Here is a 21,415-nt window from a genome sequence, read left to right as displayed (position 1 = left end):
AGAGAAGCAGAGAAGTGCCCAATATGTCTGAGGATATCTGTGAGTAGAGGGGGCGCCAGCACCAGACAATAAGGTACTGGCATTCCCTAGAAGAATAAGATTCTGCTCCTTCCATAACAAATGCTAGCAGCAGTTCCCAAGCAAATTCACAGTTAGGGGCACAGAGAATCTCAACTATAAAGCACATAACCAAGAATTACCAAATATTTCAGTATATCAATATGATCAGTCATCAAATTCAGCAAAGAAAAGAACTAACACCCAAGGAAGCAGAGTTACTAGCAAATAGAAGAGGACATGAAAGAAATATAATCATATGATAATTTAGCATCTGATAAAAGTGCTAGGCAATTTGTGACAAATAGATGGAATACTCAATAAAGAGGAAAACATTATTTGACTTGCTTCTTCATTATTTACAACAGAAATAAATTTCATGTGAAATAATAGTAATAGGAGAAAACATGGCTGAATGTTTTTCCAGTTTTGGCATGAGAAAGACCTTTCTAAGAATGACAAAGATCTTACAAGCAATGAAGAAAAGTATTAAATAACTGTATTGCAATAAAACTAAAAACAAAGTGAAAAAGTGGAAAAATTTGCAACCTACCTGGCAGAAAAAGAGCTAATCACTTTACATTATAAAGAGCTCTTACAAATCAATGAGAAATTACCAATAATCCAACAGACAAATAAGCAAAGGCTATGTCATTAATTAATTTAATTAATAGGAAAAAATCCAAATGACTTACAAATGTATGAAAAGATCATCCATAAAATTTAAAGCTCTCACTCATAATTACAGAAAAGCAAAATAAACAATGACACCATCTCTAACAATCAAATTTATAAAGATCAGAAAGTTTATAATACACAGTTTTGTTAAGGTTACAAGGAAATAGGCAAATTCTTAGTACAAGCTTTTGGAGGGCAATTAGGTAATCTTTGTCAATGTTTCAAATGTGTATACGTTTAGACTTGGCAATTATACTTCTAGAAATTCATCCTACAACTTATATTCACATGATGAGTGTAAAAACAGATGTGTAGAAATGTTTACTACAGCATTGTTTGTAATGGCAAAAAACAGTCTAAATATTTATCAATAGGATAGTAAATGAATGATTCATGCTGATCTATATGGTGAATTATAAGAAAGTGTAGTTTAAAAGGATAATTCTGTATATATGAATATGAAGTTAACCCCCAAATTTTATGTGAAATAATGAAAAGAAATAACAAAAATCGGCATAATTCAGAAGTACATACAGTATGTCAACTTTTTTGTTTACAAATTTTTATATACCCACAGAAAAATATATGCTTTTATATGCATAGAAAATTTCTGGAATTATATACCCACAAAAAAGAAACTGTTGACCACAGGCCTCTGCTGGTCCTAGATAAGAGGAAGACAATTTTCATTATTTGCTCATTGAAGCTATGTTTTTTTTTTTTTTTTTTTTTTTTGCTCTTACCATGAGCATAAATCAGTTTTTCAATAAAAATTTAAAAAAATAAGATGTCATTATTAACCTGAGAAAGATAGGACAGGATAAATCAGGAGCAGGTTGCTATGTAAATAATCTGTTAGAGATCTCAGAGATGAAAAATTATGGTCATTGAAATAAAAAAATAACTAAGAAGATGGAGCCGACTAAAAATACAGATTAGTTAATAAAGACTGAATTCAGAAGCTAAAACCTCAAGTTGTGAGTGTTCACAGAATATAGTGTTAAATAGCACAGAAATAGAAGAAATAAAAGAAAAAAATAAGAAATCTAGAAAATAGATCCAGAAATTCCATTATCTGTCTAATAGGAGTTCTGGTTAAAAAAGAAAAAAAAGAATAAATGCAAATGGAGAGGAAGAATTACTCAAATTAATAGAAGAATATTTTCCATGAGTTTTCAGATGGAAAGAACCATTTGACTGTCTAAGAGTTTGAATGAAATAACATCCACACCTCAACACACTATAGTAATTTGAAAGCCCAAAATAATGGGGGAAAAAAAAATAAGAGCTTCCAAAAAGGGGGGAAATGTTTAACCTCTGAAGGAGCTGTAATTAAGTCACAGAAAGATTTAGGAATACCCACAAAACTTCAGCATGACATTACAGGTGTTCACTCAATAAAGATGTGTCAAAAACATAACATAGGGCTTCCCTGGTGGCGCAGTGGTTGAGAGTCCGCCTGCCGATGCAGGGGACACGGGTTCGTGCCCCGGTCCAGGAAGATCCCACATGCTGCGGAGCGGCTGGGCCCGTGAGCCACGGCTGCTGAGCCTGTGTGTCCAGAGCCTGTGCTCTGCAACAGGAGAGGCCACAACATTGAGAGGCCCGCGTACCGCAAAAAAAAAAAAAAAAAAAAAAAACCATAAATGCTCAAAACAAAAACAAAAATACCTTCAAACTACCCTAGATTTTCCATATGCTGTTGTTTTCCCCACAAAGATGATCATTCCTGAGCCTCTTCAGACCTGCTAGAAAGCCAGACTGTGGCACTGGACTTGTCTAGTTGGTGGTACTATTTGGACTGTCAAATAGTATTGACTTCCAAGCAGGGGAACGCTCCTGTAAAAAAATTTCTTGTTTCTTAATCACTGACTCTTCATGACGTTAGAGTAACGTTTAGCCGTACAATATCAAATAGCTATGAGAATGGTAGAATGCCATAGAGCTGTATCAATATATTACCAGCTTTGAGTGATCCCATCAATGAACCGACCTCACACAAAGTGCGAAGATAACCATAGGAATAAAAATCTTTCAAATTTTCCTCTACATCTGGATTTTTTAGTACTGATCATAATATTCTTTGGAAACGATTTTATTAGAGTAGAAACACACCTTAATTATGTCACTACGTAGGCCATGCTACTTCCTTTTTCTCATTTCTTAGGTTTGCATGTTTTTTTCCCCAAAGACTGGGAAAACAATAGTAAACGTTAACACAATCCACATTTGTCTTGGGAACATATGAAAAGTTTTGGTCAAGACACTGTATTGAATGTACGTGTACATCATGGGGGCTGGGGGGCGGATTTCTTGACTGTGAACGACTACTGTTGTGTACTGGTCTCAGCCTTTCAATAACTAATTTTGTGGCTGGACCAGCCCCTTGAGATTCTTATGACTGCAAGATGCCCTTAACAATAACCACTAAGAAACTTTGACAAAAAGGTTTACTACCCACAGGTTCTGGAAATTACTTGGCATGTCTGGGGCCATGCATTGAATTCACGGGTGGGTAGGGGAAAGAGAGGGAGAGAGAGGGACAGAGAGTGAGTGGGGCCTGGGGTCTGCTTTTATTGGGGTCCAGGGTCCAGGGTGAAGGCCTAGGGTTTCTAGGGCTCATTCTTTATTGGTGATTTTAAAATATAAGAGTGGGAATTTAAAGCACAGGAAGAGAAGAAAGCAAATGGCCCAAACAGTCAGTTATCAAAATCAACTGAGATCTCTCAAACAAAGAATGGGGTGAGGGGGCAGCCAGGCTCTTTACCTAGTAAAGTAGCTGGCAATGTGTTTATTTGAGATAGCCACATTTGAAGTGGATGCCTAAGTAGTCAAAGCTTAAGTTAGGCACTTGCATTACAAAAAGAAAAGCCAACTGTCAGGGCTTGCACTATAGCTACTCACAATAGCTCAAATAACCACAGCTCCATCTCAAGTCTTGATGACCACGTCTCTCTGCCAATTCTGTATAACTCAGGGATTGTGTCACCCTATCTGTTCTGAATATGTTCACCAACTCCATGAGCTAGGTTTGAGGAATTTTCTGACAAGGACCTTAGGTGATATATCACTCACTATCTTATTTCATTACCCTTAAGTCAAGTTAAGTGCCCTACAGCTGGTGATGAGCAAATCAAATTTCTTTCCTTTGCTCAATATAACTCTTTGTATAATAACAGAAGTCAGTTGTGCTGAAACAGTGTCTCAAGATGTGTCTTGACTGTCTTCACGTATACTTTTGGTATAAATGATGTGTATATTTTGTCCACTGAATCTCATTTTAAACAGTTTTATCGAGATGTAATTCACATACCATACATTCACTCATCTGAAGTGTACAATTGAATGGTTTTTAGTATATTCACAGATATGTGCAAGAATCACCAGAGTCACTTTTAAAACATTTTTATTACCTGGAAAAGACACCTTTTATCTGTCACTCCCCTATCACCCCATCACTTCTCCCAGCCCTGGGCAACTACTTTCTCTATACTGTTGTCCCTCAGTATCCACAGGGAATTGGTTCCAGGACCCCCGCAGAAACCAAAATCCATAGACACTCAAGTCTCATATTAAAATGGCATACCAGGGCTTCCCTGGTGGCGCAGTGGTTGAGAGTCCGCCTGCCGATGCAGGGGACACGGGTTCGTGCCCCGGTCCGGGAAGATCCCACATGCCGCGGAGCGGCTAGGCCCGTGAGCCGTGGCCGCTGAGCCTGCGCATCCGGAGCCTGTGCTCCGCAATGGGAGAGGCCACAACAGTGAGAGGCGCGTGTAAAAGGCATACCATTTGCATATAACCTATGCACATCCTCCCATATGTTTAAATCATCTCTAGATTACTTATAATACCTAATACAATGAAAATGCTACGTAAATGATTGCCAACTCATGGCAAATTCAAGTTTTGCTTTTCGGAACTTCCCGAAAATATTTTTGTTTGTTTGAATATTTTCAATCCAAGACTGATTGAATCCGCAGATGTGGAACCCATGGTATGGAGGTCCCACTGTGTACAGATTTCCCTGTCCTGGACATTTTGTACGAATGAAGTCATATGTGGTCTTTTGTGAGTGGCTTCTTTCACTTAGCTTAATCTGTTTAAGTTTCTTCCATGTTATAACATGTATCAGTACTTCATTCCTTATTATGGCTCAATAACATTCCAGTGTATGGATATACCATATTTTATCTATGTCTGTTGAGATTTAGATTGTTTCCACCTTTTGGCTATTGTGAATAATGCTGCTCTAAGTATTTCTGTACAAGATTTTGTGTGGGCATACATTATCATTTCTCTTGGATATATACCTAAGGAGGGGAATTGGTGGGTCATCTAGTTTAAACTTTTGAGCAACTGCCAGACTTTTTCCCAAGGTGATGGCGCCATTTTATGCTCCTGCCAACAACGTATGGGGGTTCTGATTTTTCCACATCATCGCCAATACTTGTTCCTGTCTGCCTGTTTTATCTTGCCACTCTAGAAGATGTGAAGTTGCATCTCATGTGTGATTCTGATTTGCATTTTCCTCGTGACTAATGATGTCAAGCATCTTATGTGGTTATTGGTCATGTGTGTACTTTCCTTGGAGAAATGTCTATTTAGATCTTTTGCCTATTTTTAAATTGGGAGGTCTTTTCATTATTAAGTTTTAAGTGTTCTTTACATATTCTGTATACAAGTCCTTTATCAAAGATATGATTTGTAAATAATTTCTTTCATTCTGTGGATTGTTGTTTCACTTTCTGATGATGTCTTCTGAAACACAAAGGTTTTTAATTTTGATGAAGTCCAATTTATCTCTTTTTTCTTTTGTTGCTTGTGCTTTTGGTATCATATCCAGGAATCCTCCAAGAATCCAAGAATGGTCAAATCCAACATCATGAAGATTTATCCATTTCTTCTAAAAGATTTATAGTTTTAGTTCTTAAAGTTAAATCTTTGACACATTTTGAGTTTTTAATATGGTGTGAGGTAGGGGCACAACTTTACTCTTCTGCATGTGACTATTCAGTTGATCCAGTGCCATTTGTTGAAAAGATTACTCTTTCCCAATTGGATGGTCTTGGCATTCTCGTTGAAAATCGGTTCACCATAGATAGGTGGGCTCGTTTCTGAAATCTCAGTTCCATTAATCTACATGTATATCCTGGTGCGAGTACCACACCATCTTCATTACCATTGCTTTAGTATAAGTTTTGAAATTGGGAACTGTGGGTGCTCCTACTTTGTTCTTCTTTTTAAAGCTTGTTTTGTGTATCTCATTTTGACCCAATGGTTGGTCTGCTTAAAACCAAAGCACCGGAAAGAGGTAGATTTTTGTAACTCTGTGATGAGAATTTCTGTGATACAAACCCTTACATGCAGATGTGCCAGGGCAACGCCGTGTGTGTGTGTGTGTGTGTGTGTGTGTGTGTGTGTGTGTGTGTGTATGTATCTTACTATAAGCATGGAGTGACATCTCACCACTTTTGCTATATTATTGGTTGGAAGCAAGTAACAGGTCCCTCCCACATTCAAGGGGAGCAGGTCTTCCAGAGCTTGAACATGAAACTGCCCTGGGGTCTGTCTGAGAAAACATCAGTGCATTTTTTCACATCTACTTAAATGTAAATAGCAGCAAATTGCCCTTTGCCAAATTATCTCTAAATTAAAAACTTTGATGATTTCAGTAAATACCTGGTAACACTAATTAAAATCAGGTGGGTAGTAAGTGTAGCCCAAACATTTCATTCTGACAAAGTACTTGCAAGCATAAACATAAATATGTGTGCACAGAGACACACACACAAATACATACCAAATTCCACCACCAGTACTATGAATCATCATGGCCCAAAGAGTTTAGCAAACAGAATACTTCTTTATGCTGAAAAAGTATATTGAAGGCCAAAAATTATCCGAATAATTTATTCCAACATTTTCTCAAATCCTCCACCAGTTTTTCCAATTAAAATTCTTTTTGCCAAAATATCTAGATATCTGGGTCAACCATACACTTCACCTTGTCTTATAAAACTATCTTTATTTGCCATTGTTGATGTCACACTTGAGTCCCATATATGGGCTGCCCAAGTACGTAATAGGGAAGTTTTACCTTACATTAAAAATGTAACAGAAAATAGTTGTCATGGTAAGTATTGCAGATCTAAATGTTTTGCACCCCTTTTTCTGTTGGTTGGAGTGTTTTACACTTCTTCCCTTTACTAAAATAGCGGAAACATCTGCATCTCCTTCCTCAATCAGAACAATACTTTATGAGTCCCAGATTTACAAACAGTATCAGTTACATGCAGTAAACCTTATTCTTGGTCTTATTAATTACTTTCCATCAACTTATCCCTCAGGCATTTTGGTTACAAAAGCATGCTGACAATCAACAGTAACAGGTTTTAGTTAGTTATTTGACAAGTAGGTCCCTTTGCAAAGAGTTTCTTGTTAATTATTTAAAGAATCAGTGCCATGGGGAGACTTTGCTTGTTCTCTTGTAAGTCATATTCATTCATCTATAGCTGTTTTTCTCCTTTCCTCTCTCTAATTCTCTACAGAATATTTAGAAGTCTGAGATATAGACGTTCTAAGGTAAGTTAAGTTGTTTTAATCTGTTATATAGCAAATTCACCCTAAGTCTTAAACCAGACTCTGATCTTAAAGACTCATGTCATTCCATGTACAATTCTCTGACATTAGGTAAAAAAAGAAATGTAAACAATAAGCGTATCACATACAATATATTTTAACAGACCTCTTCGATTGTATTCTGCTTGCATCTCAGTTTCTGGGAAAGATGATGATTGATGAATCATTAAATGCATATGATCTGAAGTTCACGTGGGAAAAAGGTAAATTGGGAAACCTTTTATTCAGAGGTTGTGGGCAAATGATGTGTGAAATTGTTGACAAATTGCCTTCATTAGGCTTTTGAAGTGGACATTTTTTTTCATAAATTTGGCTTCCTTTCAAATATGACTATGTAGAGTTTCAAGACATTCACTGTCAAGTTACAATCTGCAACAATATTTGTCCTTGAAAACCTTTATTCTTGAGCAAAGCGGCAGAATGTTTAAAGTAGGGTTCTCCTTGACAGTACTTACGTGGATAATACTCAATTTCTGAGCAAAACATGGATTTCAATGTTCTCCTATTATCCCGCAGATGAACAAAGGGAATAGGAGTGAAGTTGAAAGACCTTTTTTTGGTCAACTATTGACCTCTCAATAACAAAGCCTTTTGACTAGGGGTCCCCTATTGACCCTTGAAATTATAGTAATTCCATTATAGTTGTCTCTTTTCAGCTCAGTGCCATGCAGTATAGAAGATAAGACTGTGGTTTTATAGTCTAACTGTTGGGGGTTTAAATCCCAGTTCTGCTACTTTCTAGGGGTGGGACTCCAAGCAACCAGCTAGTTTCTCTGTGCCTCAATATCCTCATCTGTAATTGAAAATAATAATATCTACTTAATAGGACTGGGCTAAAAATGAAAATTCAATGTGAGAACATACATAAAGAACTTGTCCTTTACCTTACACACAATAGACTATCGAGAAATGATAACATGTATCATTACACATTTGGAGAATCAGCACAAATTTCAGTCTGAACTTTGAATTTGAAGAACAAACATTTATCCAGGTTTCTGTAAATGTCTGTATTTATCTATAAGTCCATTATTTGGGGAATGCGTTTTTGGTTCCTATATGGCCTACCCAACATTTAGGCCTTCTTTCCTCTGGGGATCTTTTTAGCAGAGGATAGATAATTTTGATAACGTATTTTTTTCATTCAATGATTCCTGCTTCTTAAAAGGCTTTCCTGCATATCATGTCTTTTCTTCCTCACACAATTCTGCAGTGTGTGAATAGCCAGACAGGTAATCAGTGCTCTGAGATAGGCATTGGACAAATGAATTCATTACAGACCTTTGTTTTTCCGGATGAAGTAATCAAATCACTGAGAGGCAAAGTAACTTGGCCAATGGTACACCCAGCCAAATCAGAGCAAAGACTAAGATCCAGAAATCCTGCCACCCAGTCTCCAACTGTCTAAAAGTCTTTAAACATCAATAAATATAAACTGGTGTAGGTCTTATACAAGTGGGTTTATCTGATAGAGCCTGTCCTTCCTAATAGTTTATAATCTGAAAAACATAGAACTTTGACTCAGCTCTTTAAGGAATCTGGTATCATTTTCCAAATTTGGCTGCATTTTCCAGTCTTCAGTTTTGCCAATGAATATCCTGTAATATGAGATGTGGGCTAGATGTAGTCTGAATCAGCAAGTGAAATATCAATTTGTTTTTAATCCATGGTAAGGAAGAGTTGTTCGGTAAATTCCTGTCCATTTCTCATTGTGTTAATCTACGCTCAGTTCATTTCTCCTTTTGTGTGGTATTCAGCAAGGATCTTATTTTGGAGCTGATGTTTCAAGATTGAATTCAGAGTTTGAACTCTACTGTTTGGCTTTTGGTGTGTTCTTCAGTGATAAAACTTGCTGTATTTCAGTTGGAGGAGAGCAGTCGTGATTGGGAAGTTAGTAACATCCAGCTTCAAGAAAGTCACTATTTGACCAACGTGGCTATGGTGATCCCATCAACTCTTCTAAATTCAGACATCTGAATGTTAAAGTGGACTGTGAAGTCCAGACCTACATGTCCCCTCGGCTTGAGAGTCAAGGTCCGGAGAGGATTCCAAAGATACAAACCCACCCTTAGGGGTTGTGTTTCTCCTCTGGGCTACCTACCACCTGGAGGATTTCAGAGTATTGGTTCAGAAGAAAGATGGAACTGTGGTGATTTATGAGGGGCCACTAATCTCTAAGCAGTCTAGATGAGAAGAAGATCTACTCCAGTGATGGCTAGAGTTAGAAGCAGAGTCTCTCAAAATGCCTAACTCTCGATTCATATTCTAGGCAAGCTGAAGAGTATAAAGTCATTTCTATGGACCTGCATGTCCTCTACTGTCTCATGATCCTCTTGGGAGACTTGCGGCTGGAGTGACTCACAACGTAACTGTTAGGTTGGAGGAATTGGGAATTGTCACACTCACACACACAAATAACTATACCAGAACCAGCTGCTTAAAATTGCAAAAAGTATTGAAAAGCACACTATTCCCTGCATCGAGTATTGGGTGTTACTGTCCCAGCCCCATTAACTGCTTTGCTTACTTTGCAGAAGGCACTCTGTGGCTCTGGACCTCAGTTTCTTAGCATTTACATTCTGTGATCATTGCTCCCTCCTCTTCTTCCACAAATCATCCTATAAGTGAAGGAAAAGAGTAAGAGCTATTTTCAGAATTTATTTCAATATTAAAGGAATGACTAGTGTCATTAAAACATATGACAGAAATATAATTAATACAAGCTAGAAATGTGAGCTTTCTTTGGGTCCTCCAAATCAGACAAGATTAGCATTTGATGAGCTTTTCTCTTTGATTACATAATGTATATCATAGGATGAACCTATATAAAATTTGAAAATATTTTAAAATGGATTGTACAAAACCAAAATGTTTTTTCTATTTGGGGCTTGATTTAAAATATTTAAAATATCTAAAATCAGTTTCAGTCCTGTACAACTTTAACACAGATCAAGTGTTTTAAAATATTTATGATAAAGAAAATGTTTCCATCTGGGCAGGGAATTTATTACTGGAATATCATACCAATTTGAATTGAAGCCACTGTGAGATTAATTTCTTCTCTGCTGCTGGAATATAAATGTGTTCTGACAGCTGCTTTCTGTAACTGAAGTGTACTTATTTGCATGCAGCATCTTCTACTTAATGAAATCATAAATATCGGAGGAATTTTGAATGGTTTAAGCAACAAACAAAGATTGATTATCAATGCAAATGCCAACTAGGGGTTTACTATAAGTAACAAAGTATTGGCCAGTGGCTGTTTTGAAATCAACACCGGTTATTTAGAGCTTTCAGAGAGACAATCATGAATTTCAGAAGAACTTGCTGATGTTAAAAAAAAAAAGAATTACTCAAAGGGAAAAGATGGCCTTGATCAAACACATGTTTTTCAGATTTATTAATGATTAACACACCAGACACTCTCTTTTGGATTATATTGCCCTTTCACTATGGCTAAGAGCTGAAGAGATGGACATTATTACAGAAATAACGTCGTGAAAGATATGACACTATGTAGGCATTTATGTAATATAATTGGAGTCTGAGTAGGTACAGTTAGAGGCTATAATTTAGGCATTGATGATGATAAAAGAGAAGGATTTCAAAGTAAGAAGCCGAATTTGTCGTGCTTTGTTCGGGGATAGTTCCATCTAATTGAGAGGCTATCGACTCAAGCAGAAGATCTGAAAGTCAGTATAGCTTTAATATAAGTAAAAGGACCAACTGCCCTCTAGAAGCAAATAAAGGTGAACAAGCACCATTAAAATTGAGACTAATTGAGAATAAGAATGGTTTATAAACAAAATGATGCCAGATAAAATTCTCACTCTAAGTCTCAAAAATCATATTTTCTTATTTTCCCCTTTTAAGAAGAACTTTACAACTAGCTGAATATGCTTTTGCCTAGAGAGCCTTCTATTCTAAGTACATCAGCTGCTGCCAGAAGGCATCTAAGGCAGCGCTGGAGAGAGAATACAGTCATGAAATCCAAGGTCTAGATGTCTATATCTCTCTGCTAATAGTGACTGTTGAGCCAAAAGGAACATCCTGGAAAGAAAAGAAAGGAGGAAGTATGGAAGAAGGGAAGGAACTGCAGGGGATTCTTTCTTTATGTGTATTTAAGCTGCAAAAAGAGTTACACTCAACTAACCGTAAAAGTCTATACTCCCTAAAAATGACCAAGCCGTTCTCAGATAAAAGATAATTCTCCACGGCACATAGTTACAGTGCTACTCTCTATAGCAAAATCTCTAATTCTACACTTCAGCAAGGACAGAGCGATTTTATAAACAATGAAAGAAAATTCCATGAGTGGCAAAGTCGAGTGAGAATTAGACAAAGGGGAAAGAGAACAATATTAGCAGGTTCTGTTGCTTGAAATCTAGAATGCTCTAGAATCCTACTGAACTCTTATATTCCAGGGACCGTCATTGGACATGGTCAGTATTTTCCACGCAAACGGTGTTTTTGAGTCGTTTCTGGGAGAAAAAAGAAGGAAGCTATTTGGAAGTATTCAATCACTGAGTTTTTGTATTTCTGTCAGAACATGGTGCTAAGTATGAGATTATGTGCGGGCTATATTACTCAGAGGTTTTCCTTTATAACAGAAAATCAGATGTTCTTAGGCTTTCTGGTGAGAGACTGGAAAGGGAAAAGTAATATTTAATGCTCGTTAATAGATATTTTCTTCTCCTCCCCCTTTCCTTCTCCCTCTTTTGAACTCCTAAGACCTAATTTTAGGTGCATCAAAAGTGGTCTCTTGTAACGTGCCACTCATCCAACCAAGAGTTACAGCATTATTGAGACTCATGTTCTAAAAGGGCTGCTGCCTACCTGTCATGTCTGCTCTGGGAACCACAGCGTTCGGTGAAACTATTGTTTGAGGTTCACCTGAATCCCCTATGTGCCTTTACAGTGGCAGAAGAAATGGTTTTTTTTTTTAACTTCAGCCTGCATAAAGACAAGGAAAAGTATGAGAATGCCCAGACACCTACAATAGAATAAGAAATATGTATACTTTACTAAATAGTTAATGTAAATAAAATATGAAACACACTCATATAAACTTACCCAACCACAAATGCCATGTGAAGCTATAAGTTTTACAGTAAAAACTGGGGTTTTACTGTAGCCATGTCATCACCACCCTATGAATCTATTCTTGTTAATTAACAGTCTTATTTCTCTAAACTTGGATCTATACCCACCGTTTTTTTTTTTTTAAGGAATATTTTGATCTTTTTTCAACAACATGGACCTCTTTGGAAATGATATTTTCAATGGCTGCATTGTGTCTATCACATAGAAGGACTATATTATGATTTACGTACCCTTACTCCCCTTATCCCTTTAACAATTAATGGTAGATTTTCTTCTATGTACCAAGCATAGTTCTTGGTTCTTGGTCTCCAGGAGCTCAAAACTGATTGGAAGACAGAAAAATATAAAGAAGAGAGGAGCACAGACTGGTTGGTGGGTGAGAGGAGGACACAATGGTGACATTCTGGACTCAATGATCCATCTCCTTTTTTCATGACTCAACGGAATGGATTAAATGGAGAGAAACCTCTGATTTCAGCAACTATTGGGGAGATAATAGGACCAAGCTCATATTGTCCTTTTCAGTTGATAAAATCACATCATAGAGCCAATGTCCATTCCGACTACAACGCTGTCTCTCAAGAAGTTTGAACTTCAGATTTTGATAATTCTGGGAGGGAATTTCACCTTTTGTGTACATTTTAACCATTTTATGAGGCTTAACATTAATAATCTCAGTTCCCTACTTAGAATATTATTTTTAAAAAATAAAAATACACAAATGTAAAATACCTGTCAAGCCAAAGATAATTTTATATTAGGGACTATTATTGACTTTTTAAATTAGCTATTTGTATTTAAATTTCCTGTTCAGAATATAACTTACCTTACAAAATGAAGGTAGACCAATCTGTTTCCTCGAGATTTATTTATTTATATTTATTGAGATATTACATATTTTTTCCTTCAAAACGCATTAGTCAGTACAGTGATTTTCAAAATTGTTTATAGCCAAGGCTCCTTTAAATTTCTCTAATGGTAATGTCCTGTGAATTAATTAGTGGAACAGCTGTATGAGCTGGTCCAAATTCTTCTCAAGACCTGCAAGATTTGGGGGGAAAGTATTAAGGAAACAAAGAGAATTAAGGCATAAGAAGTGCTGCTGGTCTTTGATCAAGAAAACCAAACATTCTGGATCCTTAGCTTGACTGATAGGAAATAAGCCAGGGGTCCAAGAACAACTGGATTCCCAAGAACTTTGGTTTCAAAACTGTTATGACTTGGCAACTTTCTAATGTTTTATGGGGAAAATGGCCATGTCTCCAGCAGAAATCCCGCTGCTGGCCTTTAAATGGGAAAAGGTGACTGGTAGCTCAGAAAACATTTTCCATGATGGGTTAACTATGTTAAAACTGTTTCCCATTTTCCATCCCCAGCAGTAGGGGCTGGGCTCAGCCTTAGGTGGGCTGTACTTTGCTAGTGGATGATGAGTTTCCATCTTGGGTGTTCTTTACTGAATTTCTGATGAACTGAATGAGTGAGATCTCTGGGGCCCTGCCTTACAGATGACGTGTGAGAGATGTCTGTTTTACTCTTTCATTTAGTTGCTGCTTGGTTGGAACAAATAAAAGTCAAGGGCAGTGTTGAGGGGGATGATGATGGCATTGGAGAATGACAGTGCACATTAAAGCACTGAGAAACCCTGCAGAGCAGAACCCTCTTTAACCCAATGTTTACCCAAGAATATTTTTACCACAGAGACCTTTTTGTCAATTCTCTTTTCCTGTTCATTAAGCAACAAACTCCAACTCATTTACTCAGTTTGTCACCAATTTATTCATTTATTGTATGCTGAATATGATGTACTGAACATTAAAAAAAAACATGGTCTTTGCCCTCGAGAATCTCAGAATCCAGAAGAAATATATGTAAACAGCTAACAAAAATGGTAAGTAGTAATATATAGAAAACATAGTGTGAACAGAAAAATAAGTGACTGGGTAGGAGAGACATGGAAGGAAGCTACTGACACCCTCAACATGAAGAAATTATTAGAACTGTTCCTTGAAAGACAAGTAGAAATTCTTCACGTAAAGAAAGGTATGTATTTAAGGGGTAGAAATGAGGCTGGGGAAAAGAGGGAGAGAGTTGTTCTCTGGTTGTGATCCATACTGCTTCTAATCTAAACAGTACTAATAGAGAAAAATGAATCTCAGAAGCAAATGTTCCCTCATATACAAACTCTTCTTTACCCCCAAATCCCCCTGAAGTGCCTGATACATGTTTTTCATATTATGAGTTCATGAGAAAAGATAGGAGGAAATAAAAGAAAAACCCCTTTACATCACATAAAATAGTGTTTTGATAAAACTAGAAGCTACCATTTCCCAAAGAAAGTGCAAGTAGTATCTCTTTTTAACAAGCTGGTTAGTTCACCAGAATTACCCTGTTGTCATTTTACAGTTTTGCTAAATTGAAAAGCCCACTGCTACACTGGAGCCAGGCTAAACTGAAACACTTACTGGAGCTTTAAAATTTTGTTTAGAGAATGCAAATGTTTAGTGTATCGTGTATTAGAAGACAACAACAAATGTTGGTGGGATGGATGGATGGGAACAGGACTGATGTGAAAACGGGAATGCTTTTGCAGTCTAAAAACAGTGGCTTTACCCACTTTCCAGGACTTGTGAATATTTGAAGGCATTAAGAGATATTCAATCAAACTTGCCATGTATACATTATCAAAAATACTTAACTAAAGAATTCATACAGGCAAACTGCCAAAGCTTAGGAACGTCTGCAGAGGGGCCAAACACCACCATTAAACTATGAGGTTCAGCAAGTGGCTTTGTGAATTATCACATGTATTCCAAGTATCTGATTTGGTAATTGACAAGGACAGTCCCAGGGATGCATGAGTGATTGGGCAGAGCAATGAAGCCAAGTGCCTGGGAATAACTCTGTGGAGGACTGGAGGAGAAGGCAGTAATTGCCAACTCTTTGGAACCCCAAACACTTTACAATGGAAGGGGTTCCTGAGAAATTTCTTACCCCTTTTAAACTTGTAGATTGTGATGAAGATCCATGAGGCATTCTCCCCCTGAGGTTTACAAGTCTGTGGGAAGATGTGACAGGCCATGCTGTTAGAAAACCACCCTACAATTTGGTTGTTAGTCCCTGTGAATACAGATCTTCCTACCCCAAGTATAACCACAGTTATCTCAGAGTAAAAAGCAAATTAGTAACTTTGGCAGCTGGATGTCAAGACAAACTCAAGAGAATAGTTAGATAGGATTGGGCCTAGCAGTCCCCCTTCCCCAAACACAGAGGCTAAAAATAATCACTGGTAAAAGCTGGAAAAGTCAGAAAACACACAAAGCAGGAGGGTGGCTCCAGACAAGAAAAGGACGGAGTCATAGAAGATGCGGTGCTGGGGGGAGTCATTGGTACCCCAGGTCTGGGGGGTAAGGAAGGCATGGACCATAAGTTTAAAAAGCGAAAGTCAAGAATCCACGTTGAGAATCTGGGAGCAAAGCAGGTAACGAGTTCATGTCAATAACAGAAAGAGTGGGTAAGAGTGGATATATGTATATATATAACTGATTCACTTTGTTGTACACCTGAAACTAAGACAACATGGTAAATGTCACGCCCATAAAAATTAAACAAAAAGAAAGAGTGGGTAAATACAGATGTGGCAAATTTTTTTTTCTTTTTTTTCTTTTTTTGCGGTATGCGGGCCTCTCACTGCTGTGGCCTCTCCCATTGCGGAGCACAGGCTCTGGACGCGCAGGCTCAGTGGCCATAGCTCACGGGCCTATCCGCTCCATGGCATGTGGGATCTTCCCGGACCAGGGCACGAACTCGTGTCCCCTACATCGGCAGGCGGACTCTCAACCACTGAGCCACCAGGGAAGCCCTTTTTTTTTTTCTTTTATTGATTATTTTTTGGCTGCGTGGGGTCTTTGCTGCTGCGCGCAGGCTTTCTCTAGTTGCAGCAAGGGGGGGCTACTCTTCGTTGCAGTGCACAGGCTTCTCATTGGGGTGACTTCTCTTGTTGTGGAGCACGGGCTCTAGGCTCGTGGGCTTCAGTAGTTGTGGTACCCGGGCTCAGTAGTTGTGGCTCATGGGCTTAGTTGCTCTGCAGCATGTGGGATCTTCCCAGACCAGGGCTTGAACCCGTGTCCCCTGCGTTGGCAGGCGGATTCTTAACCACTGCACCACGAGGGAAGTCCTAGATGTGGCGATTATAAGAACTTTGGCTATTTTTCTTAATGAGATGGGAAGACAGAGGAAAGCTTAGAACAGTGGAGGGACATGGCTTCATTTGTTCAAAAAGGGTCATTCTAACTGACTTTTTCAGGGAATATATGCTGAAAATTATATATTGAAAGGAGAATCAGAGAGTCTAGTAAGGAGACTATGGTAATGTTTCTGGGGCAAGATGGTAGTGTCCTGGACTTCAGAATGAGGGTAGAGACATGAGAGGCTGCAGTCTGAACATTTCTGAAGGTAGAGCAGGCATAATATTCTGATAGGTTGTGAGAAAAAGAGAGGGGCTAAGGATGATACCAAGAGTTTTTGCCTGAGCAAATATGAAGTTGGAGTTGCCATTTACTGAGAATACAATAGAAGAAACAAGTCTGGTTTTGGATATGTTGAGTTTGGTATATTTATTAGACTTTCAAGTGGGGAATGCCAGAGTCACAGTTAGATATACTGATCTGGAATTCAAGGGAGACCTGGGCTAGAGAATTTGGAAATAATCCTTTTGAAGATTCTTTTAAATAGGAAATAATCCTTATAAAGCCAGGACACTGGGTGAGGTCACTAAGAAAATGAATGCAGATGAAGAAAAAAAGACCAAGACTGAGCCTTGTGCTAATTACTCTGAAATCTAGAGGCTGGGAGATACGTAGGAACATATTAAGGTGACGGAGAAGGGGCTGACATTAAGGTAGATGGAAAATGAGGGACATGTAGCTTCTCGATGCCAAGAGAAGAAAGAGCCTCAAGAAGAAGGGGCAGATCAACTGAGTTGAATGGAACTGACACGTCGAGCAAGAGAAGAACTGAAACTCAACCATTAGGAAGCAATGAGGATGCTGACAAGAGAGGCTTGCTGGAGCAGTGGAGGGGAGAACCCAGCTGAGAGAGGTCAAGACAGAATGGGCAGAGGGAAAAGTACAACAGCAATGCAAGAAAAGTCTTTAATGACAGGCTTCTGGGGTCAAAGGATGGAAGGCAAATTATGCAGCTTGTTTAAAAGATCATACGATGATCGAGTAAAGTAGGAGAAATTGATGTCTTAATTTAGGATTCTCCAGAATTGGACCCTGAAACAAGGTTCTGAGTGCAAGTAACTTATTTGGTAAGTGTAGGAAACCCCAGAGAAAAGTGGGGCAGGGAAAGGGAAAGGCGCCTTATCAAGCCAGCTACCACTGTGGATGCCTGGAGCTTAATCCCAGGGGCAAATGCTGGGAAACAGCGTAAAACACAAGCTTCAGAACCATCCCACCCAACGACATGGGAGCAGGGGTATCTACATACACACTGTTTCTCATCTGTTGCTGCTTGAGGGCTGCCGGGGGTGGGAGGGATTGCCAGGCACTTCCAGCCTGCCAAAGTGAGGGCAAAATTTGGGGGAAAACCTCACTTTCTATATGCTGAAGCCTTCCAAACAGATATATCCAGCGATGTTCTCCCCACAAGACTTGACTCATTAACTGAACTGTTGCCTAAAATCTCATTTTCTAGTTGTTCTAGTTGTGCTCTCAAGTTTAATGTGTCCAAAACAAATTTCTGGGTACCAAAATCCCCCTCCAGACAACCAGTTCTAAAGTGCTTCTCCACCATCTGCACTAACGACCCTCCACCCTCTTGCCCAAGCAAAGACGCCATCTTTCATTTTCCTCTTTTTTCATAAAACACACAATCAGGTGAGTTTTGTTGACTCTACCTCCAAAATATATCTTGAATCTAGCCATTTTTTCCCTTCTTCACTATTGTGCTAACAGAAGTCAAATTTCTCTCATCTCTTCTATAGCAGAAGCCTTTTAACACATCTCTGGGCTTCTAAGATCTGCCAGTTTTTCAGAATAAACCCTGATGATTTGAAAAGTATCAGTCAGTCTCTACTAATAATCCCTCTGTTTTCCTTATAATTAGAACAAAGTTCAACATGATTATCATGCTTACAAAATCCTATATAATCTGACTTTTGCTCCTTTTCCAGCAAACCTGTAAAGTTTGCATTTATTCACAACATTCTGTTCATATTGGCTGCAGTAGATGAGAATGTTTTTCTTAATTCCTCACTCCCTCCTTCTGTCAAGTGACCTTGCAATGCACAGAAATGGGTCAAGCATCTCCCTCATCCATTGGATTTGGACTTGGCCATGTGACTTTGGTTTTGATGCTTGTGAAAGTTTAAAATGTGCTTGCAAATTTTGGCCTGGGCTTTCTGAGTCCTAAGACCCACCATGAGGAGGGCATGCACTAGGGACCCTCAGCCTCCTTGGCCTGGGCTCCAGAGGGACTTTGAAACTTGACCTGAATTCTGGCACCAAGCTCAGCTCACTCACAAGCCTAAATTAAAGTGGTCCTTACAGACCTGCAGACTTGTGAGCAAAACACAGTTTGGGATAATCTGTTACATAGCATTATCAGAGCAATAGCTGACTACTACACTGGCCCCCTTCCTGGCCTTGGAATATGCCAAGCTCATTCCAGTCTTAGGGACTTTAGATTTGCTCTTTCCTCTGTCTGGAATATTCTTTCCATCAACTCTCACATGGCTACATCTCTTCAGAGTTCAAATCTCAGCACAAATGTTGCATCCACAGAAACACCTTCTCCGATCTCTCCAGCCATAGCAGCCAGTCACAGAAATCACCTCCTATACACCATTATCTTGCTTTATTTTCTACATAGCATTTTTTCACTATTTGAACTTATTTATTTATATGTGAATGTGCTTGTTGTCTGTCTCTACTCATGAATGATTCCACCTCTGTAAAAGCAGAGACTTGGTACCTTATTCACTGTACTAGTTCTGCGGCTTGGAACAGTGTTGAATTCCTGCTGATGTGAGTGCTGGACCATCCTGGAAATTTATGCAGCTGGGCTGCAACTACCAGTTATAAGACCATTGGCTATTATCCTAGTTTTCACAACCCTCAAGACCGCAAGGCTGAAGTCACGAAGACTTTTCCAATCACACCCTGAGTGCCCACTTACAGCTGGGAAATGGGGAGAGTTTGTCCAATAGTGAAAGCCCTTGGAGTTTTGTAGAGAAAGGTGAAACATATGTGAAAACTGCTTATATCAGGGAATTAATTTATTGCTGCCAGAGAATAAATGCACACGTTTCCACTTTAAACAAATTATAAAGTCTATTAAAACTTTTTTTTTTCAAGAAAGTCACGCTGAATTCCAGGAAAGTTTTATATATTATCCATAGTTGAGAGAGAAATATTTCTTTGTTATTTTGCATCTTTTCTACATGACATAAGATTTTGGCTTTAAATACAGACTGAGTTTTGATAAAGACATTGAAAATACTATTTCTTCATGTTGAGTAAATGTATATTATTCATATATACAATAGTGTATTTAGATATGATGGAAAGTGAATAGAGCGACATTTTCAGGGGCAAGTAGTATGGAAAATTTTTTTGTGTGTATGTATATTTTCTGCATAATTTAAAATTTCTCATTTAAGCATCAATGTATTTTAATACTATTTTTAACTATTAAGGATGGAAATATTATTATATTATCTATTTTTTTCTTCCTTCCTAAATGAACAAAATGTGTTATCTTTTAGGTATGCAGTTGGCTTTAAGTAACAGTTTTTATCCTTCCATTACAGGGACTTTGGAAGTAGGAAGTTGCTGGCATTGCCTCAGGGGCTCTGTATCTTCAGGACTCCAGGTCACCATCCTTACAATTCTCCTGGCATTTCCCTGAAGTTCACAAGATGCTGCCACAGTTTCAAAAAACAGTGGAGTTGAAGGTAGGAAGAAGAGAGAAGAAATAGTGGCAGAACTATCTCTGGATTTTATTGCAATAGCAAAAATCTATTCCAGGTGCTCCTAGTGAATTTTGCTTACACTTCCTTGGCCAAGACAGGGCCATATGGCCATTCTTAACTACGGGGGCTTTTGGGAAAACAAGTATTTAACTTTTGACCTAAAGAGAAGAGGAAGGCGAGGGAGAAGGGCAGATGTGGGTTGGGTGAGCCCCCCAAAGTGTATGACATGTAGTGGTTATGTGTATTAGTAACAATGAAGTGCTATCTTCAGGGGCTATTCAAGAATGTTAAGCTACATGCATGTTCACCAATATCACTGCTTCCCCTCCCCCAGTGTGGGGTGTTGCTAGGGACAGCAGGCCAGTCAGAGACTACATTTTCTAGACTCCTTTGTGGCCAGATGAAGCCACTGAACTTGTTCTCATCAGTGGAATGTGAGCAGATGTGATGGGATATGACTTTCCACTTACCTTTTGTGCCTTAAGCCAGCTGCATGTGGACCATGTTGTGGTTGGTGGGGCTATAAGAGCAGAAGCCTGGATACCTGAATCACCATGTGGAGCATAATCTCCAGTGGACTAGTTACATGTGCTTAGATTGCTTTATGAGTGAGAAATAAATTTCTATGGTATTAAGCCAAGTCACTAAAATTTGGAGGTTTATTTACTACAGGTGCTAATGTTACCTTATTTAAGACAATAACCTATGATTATAGCATCCTGGATTTTTCATTGGTTTCTTGTTTCTGTTTTCCTTATTCAGTTTTTCCATCTTCCATTTAGAGATTTTTCTCATTACCCTACTTTTAAGGAGCCGTACCTTTTTGTAGTTTCTCAAGTATGTTGAGCAATATTCTTTCTAATGCCTTGCTTCTATTTTGCTGTGTTCTAAGAAATCAGATAATTAAATATGTTAGGACTCTGAACGACTGCTATAATACTCTGAGCTAAGCACATGAACTTT

Source organism: Orcinus orca, chromosome 3 (assembly GCF_937001465.1).
Source record: "Orcinus orca chromosome 3, mOrcOrc1.1, whole genome shotgun sequence".
In the NCBI taxonomy this organism is placed as follows: Eukaryota; Metazoa; Chordata; class Mammalia; order Artiodactyla; family Delphinidae; genus Orcinus; species Orcinus orca.
The sequence above is the reverse complement of the archived record's forward strand: the minus strand, read 5'-3'. Positions refer to the sequence as shown.